The sequence below is a fragment of the Phascolarctos cinereus genome, unplaced genomic scaffold (assembly GCF_003287225.1).
Source record: "Phascolarctos cinereus isolate Bilbo 61053 unplaced genomic scaffold, phaCin_HiC Scaffold_726;HRSCAF=1367, whole genome shotgun sequence".
NCBI classification, from domain to species: domain Eukaryota; kingdom Metazoa; phylum Chordata; class Mammalia; order Diprotodontia; family Phascolarctidae; genus Phascolarctos; species Phascolarctos cinereus.
The window spans coordinates 212,778,298-212,784,440 of NW_027556098.1; positions in this window are offsets into that span (position 1 = coordinate 212,778,298).

A 6,143-nucleotide genomic window follows, 5' to 3' on the forward strand; every position below is an offset into this window, starting at 1 on the left:
TTGCTTAATAAATACTTATTGATTAATGGATTCTTTTTTATTCCTCAGTTATAATTTAAAAGTATTTTTATTATAAGGTTAACTATCAAAACGTTCACATTTTAACATACAAAGAACAAAAAAAGAGGATTACATATACAAGTCTGATTAGTTTTAAAAGCATGTATTAAATTTAATACAGAAGTAACAAAACTGTGCTATTTATACATGTCCCCTTCTGAATTCTTTTTTCTTTCTGTATATTTTTAAAAATGTCTTGTTGGTGTTTTTTCTTTGTCTTTTGGGGGTTCTCTATCACTACTCGCTAATTTGTCCTCACCTCCCTTTGCCAACTAGAACCCTTACATGTAATAAATAAATGTAGTCAAGCAAACCCAACCAGCAACAAAACTTCTCATGGAGTTGGCATAAGGTAATCTGGGATCCAAGATGGCAAGATGACTCTGGGAATCAGTTTTATATGTCACTCTTGTGGATAAAACTTTAGATATTCCCAGTGAATAAAAGACTCTAGCACTGGTATACAGTGACATTGTTAGTGGTGTAAGCTAATCTGTAGAAAGGAACCTCAAATAGAGACTTGTGATTTCTACAAATTGTAAGGGTCCAGCCACAGAGGTGGTTGTGGAAATTCTTGACCTCCATAATAAGAGTGGGGCTTCTTTGTCTATTTGGACACAGTTGTGCTCCATAAGTGACATTATTCTTAAAATAGTGAGCAATTAGTGCCTCAGTGCCGTCTGGCCTTTTGGGGCTAAGCATAGCTCCAACACAGGAGGAAAAGGATGATTTGTATTCATTGTAAGGTACTAGCACATTGTTAGAAATAAATAATCTAACATTTTGCAAAGCATTCTCATGATGGTGAGTTTAACACGAGAGCATTTCTTCCTTAGTAGTGATTCCATTTGGTGGACGCAATTTCTGATAGAAACTGAATATGAACACAACGTTCCAACCAACAGCCATCCATGGAGAGTTGTACCCATGGACGAACAAGAGTTGGTTCATTAATGGGAAATCCAGAAGAGAATGAACAGGAGTCATTCAAAGCCATTGGGGTTATTAGAGTCAGAAGCAAGTGCTTGTTCTGATGGCAAGAAGGATCACTGGATCATAGTTTACAACGGCAAGGGACCTTTGGGATTACTGATTCTAGCACTATCATTTTAAAGTTAAGGAAACCAAGGCCATAGGGGAGAAGTAAGATGACTGGCTCAGGGTCACAGCACCAATAGGTATCTGAGGCAGAATCTGAACCATGATCTTTCTGATTCCAAGTCCAGTGCCTAACTATATCGGTTTAATAGAGTTGATACTCTTATTATACTAAGATTTACTTGTTGGGAGATTGCTACCCCCAGCCACATTGGCTTTTAATTGAATCTATCTGTGCCTCCTGGCCCCATCATGACGATACTGTACTTGGATAGCTAAAGGATACATAGTCATGATGGTTTAAAGTATCTTATTTCAGATGGAGTGACTACCACCAGTAATATTGTGTTAGTCTAAGAAAGTGGCATAAGAAGTCCTAATCCCACATTTCTCTATTTTTTGTCAAATAGTTCATGCATTGAATTCATATGATTTTATTGAAGTGCTTCCATATGCTTATTCTTTACCAATACCATCACTGAAATGCGATGTTACATTTATAATCATAGAAATGAGGGTCTCCAGGACACATTGGAAAATTAATAGGAATAACAAACTCAAAATCAAAGGTGCTCATTGCAGAATGTCCTTTGGTGAGTGGTAGTTGTTTGGGCAGCTGAAAATATTTTTAATCAGCAGTTGGCTAAGGTTTACAAAGACCTTTCTCTCCAGCAATTTAACAAAGACATAACAAACATTTACCAGTAACCAATTATATGTAAAACGATGCAAAAAAGGAAAAAATAAAACAACAAAATGGTGTATGCCTTCGTGGAGCTTATATTTTATAGTAGTACTGACAAGGAATTGATTGGCTTCAGGCATTGTATGTGGGTGCCCCTGACATGACTTATTCACATCACGTATATAGATTTCACGAAGTCTCACTTTTACCATTAGACTTTTTTACTGCAATAATTGGTGTGGCCCATCGTGTCAGTATAACTAGTTCAAAGACACTTTGAGTAGACATTCAAACTCCTTAATTGTTGCCCTTGAAAAGTACATTTCTAGCTTTCAAGTGAATTGATGCAATGGCAAGATCCAGCTGGTATTCTCATAAGGCTCCTATTTATAAGTTTCCAAATACAAATCTGTTGACAGCTCTCTGTAGTTGGGTTGCTCTAATTTCCTAGACACCAGTTTCTAAAGTGAACCAATTCCTCCCAGAGAGACTTTGCTTTGATGGATGAAATTTTCTTCATGAAATTGACATCCTAAACACTCCTAATCTAGCTTTCAGCAATATTAACCAGTGATCATTGTAATCTTGAAGGATGCATGGTGTCATCAACAACTTTGGCAACTAGGGCTTAGTGAGAAAACATCTTGAAAGGCATCTTTAGCAATTTACTGATTCACCACAAGTGAAATCAATTAGCACCTTTCTCTTATGGGCATTTATGAGAATTGTTGCAAATACTGCAGGATCCTATGGCATCTTACCATGGACATTCTGAATATGATAAAACTCCTGGGCTTCATTTTCATGGAAATAATTAAGATCACATGATACCAGGTGATGAAAAGTGCTACAACATTCCTAGCTTTCATTCTGACAGATTTTTTGTTTTTGTTTTTGTTTGTTTGGTTTTTTTTTTGGCTAGGCAATGGGGTTAAGTGACTTGCCCAGGGTCACACAGCTAGTAGGTATTATGTGTCCAAGGCCGGATTTGAACTCAGGTACTCCTGAATTCAGGGCCGGTGCTCTATCCACTGCGCCACCTAGCTGCCCCCATTCTGACAGATTTTGAATGGCATATTTTCTCACTTCAGGGCACACATTACTTCTTCCCAGCTAACAGTTCTTGGAATCTTTAAGCAATGGCTGATAGGACATGATGGTAGATCAAATCTCTAAGCTCTGATAATTTTGTTTGAGAGAGAGGAGGGCAGATATTTAATGAGGAGTTGTAAGCACATGTGGACATTAGAAAAAATTTGTTGCTCAGAACAAGTATATAAATGTGCCCTAAGATGTTTTATATAAATTGAAAATGTGAATCTAAGCAATAATACTGAAGATATAGATAGATTAAGTGATCCTGGAAAGAAGGCATTAATTTAAGAGCATTACCTATTGTTGGCACAGTTGTGTAGATTCTGACACATCCTCTCAGTACAAAACAGAAGACCTCAAGAGCTAGCTACTCTTCTCTGCCCTTCCCTTCCCCCACCCCCCAGAGAAAAGCTGAAGAGCCACTGTACCCAATGTGGCCAACAGGTAAGGAAGGAAGAACTGGAGAGAGAGCAGAAGATCTGTATGTGTCTTCTGCATGTTCTTTCCATTTCTGCTCAAGTTAGAGGGTTGATAGGCTGCTCTTCAACAGCTTCTGAAGGCTGAAAAGTCACCTTTTGCACGTTCACTTCTGTGCTAACTCTGAGGATCATTAGGGATGCTGTTTCCTTTTAAACTTCAAATTGAGAAGGCTGAGCTTTGCTGGTGATAGTCTAATCCCATGATCCATTTCTCCCTTTCCCTACCCCCTTGCTTTCCTGGGACCTATTGTTTTGGCTGAATCTGAGCATGAGACAGGCACACTATTCTCTTTTCCATAGGTAAAGGTAATAAGCTATCCATCAATAATTATAATATTGCCAATATAGGTTCTTAACACAATTGGCATTCTGAATTTTTGAATTTGCATTGTTGTGACTCTCTGTGTTAGGGTGGTATGTCTGACCTGAGCTGCTGATATTATGGAGAGGGCACCTTTTTGGGCCTGCTGATCCCGTTGGAAATAGCTCTGTTAGTATATCATGGACAGTGTTTCTGTTGCTGTCATTCAGTCATGTCTGACTCATCGTGACCCTATTTGGGGTTTTCTTGGCAAAGATACTGGAGTGGTTTGCCATTTCCTTCTCCAGCTCATTTTACAGATGAGGAAACTGAGGCAAATAGGGTGAAGTGACTTGCCTAGGATCACACAGGCAATGAGTGTCTGAGGCCATATTTGAACTTAGAAGGATGAGTCTTCCTGACTGCAGGCCCAGTGCTCCATCCACCACACCATCTAGATTCCCAGTGCTTCTATTAGAAACTTCAATTTCTCTGGTATGTGATGATGTCATCTCACTGGCTGGGTTCCCTTCCTACCCTTGGCTATTATAAATATTGAATTTGGTTCGCTTAAGAGGTAGCTTTGGAAGACTTCATTATGAACTCCACGGACCAAGTGTTCCCACAAAGAAAATCCCCCAAATTGAAATGTTCAGAGAGAGAGAGAGTATAGCTCTGCAAACATAAGCAATAACGCCCCCATAAGACTGTTTGCTCCATTAGTTAAATTCAGATCTTTAAATGGTGATTAATGGACTAGATTTCCCAGGATCCCAGACTGGTCTACATTTTTATGAGATGTACCTTTTCAGTAATCCTGCAAGTTCACTGGATGTCTTAGTGCACGTGTAGCAGGACCACTGAAAAGATGTTATGCAGGCCAACTGTTGGATCCCACAAATTATTAGAAGCCTTTCATTTTATTTGCGTCAAAACAGAACAAAAACCTCTCAACTTTTGAATCTTAAGCAACAAGGTGACTGACAAAACTCTTCAATGACCCCAGTCAACCATTTAATTTAATTTTTTGTTTCATATTCATGTTTTATTTATACTTTTTCTCTTTTACGTTGCTGGCTCTTCCAATGACTCATGTCTCCCCTAAGAGAATCCTCACAACAAAAAAATGAAGTTAAACAAAATGAATCCACATCTTGACAATGTCTGACAAAGTAAGTTTCATTCTGTCCTTATGGTCTGACACCTCTCTCCTGGGGAAAGGAGCCATGATTCACCAAGAGTTCAATGGCCTGATGATCAGTCACTGGAGTGACCATAATTCTGATCTCCTTCAATGTTGTTTACTTTTGTATCATCATCATTGTATAAATTGTTCTCCTTGTTCTAGACACTTCACTTCCTGTCAGTTTTTGCAAATCCTCTCATTTCCATTAATTCTATGATATTCCATTACTTGAATATACCAGAATTTGTTCAACCATTACCTAATCGATGGACTTAGTCTGTTCCTACTTTTTTGCTAACACAAAAGTATTGCTATAAAAATTTATATATCCATGTATATATGTATATGTTTACATATTTACATACATATACACATATACCAATGCAACATACACACATATACATACATACAGATTTATATATGTATGTGTGATGTGTGTGTCTATAATATATACATATACATATATGTGTGTGTGTGTGTATGTACGTATGTATAGTTATCCCTTCCACCCTGCAACTTTCCCCATAATGCTTTCAATATATTGCAGGTTAGCATAAGAAATTAAATGGAAATTTTTTTGGAGTTTTTGTAGAAGCCACAGATGAAAAGTGAAGGCCAGCAAACAACACAGAAAAGTTTAGAAACTCAGAAATGCATAAAGTATATGTATAGTATTGTATAATAGCAACATTTTAATCTTTTCATACCATAATAATTCAGACTTCTTCTCTGGTGCTAAGGGAGGGCCAAAATATTTTACATGGCTTTTCCAGATTGTGGTGATGTAGAAGGGCTGTAGAAGGGATAATTGTGTATAACCAGTCAGCCATTTTAAACATAGGATTTTGTTTAATTCACTCTCTGTATTAAGGCTGGTGAATTTCTGTACCATTCAAGATGCAAGTCTTAACAGTTACCTACCAGGAAATTCCTATGACCTTTCTTGATCAGATCTTAATTGAGAACCATGACCAATTCTGTATCATGCAACTTCAGAGATGTGAAGAAAACAGTGAGAGCACAGAGGACGAACAAAAAGAATTGAGAAATAGGACTTTTTTTTTTTTTAAAAAAAGGTAGACTTGGATTTTTAAATTTAATTTGGGGCATAAGAGGATTTGTGAGGGAATTAATGATAGGCTTTGGGTTTATTAGAGATGATTCTAGAGTGGAATGGTGACCAGCTGTGTTCATTTTCCCCTGGTGGCAGAACAAAGGTCCCTAGATTTAAATTAAAGC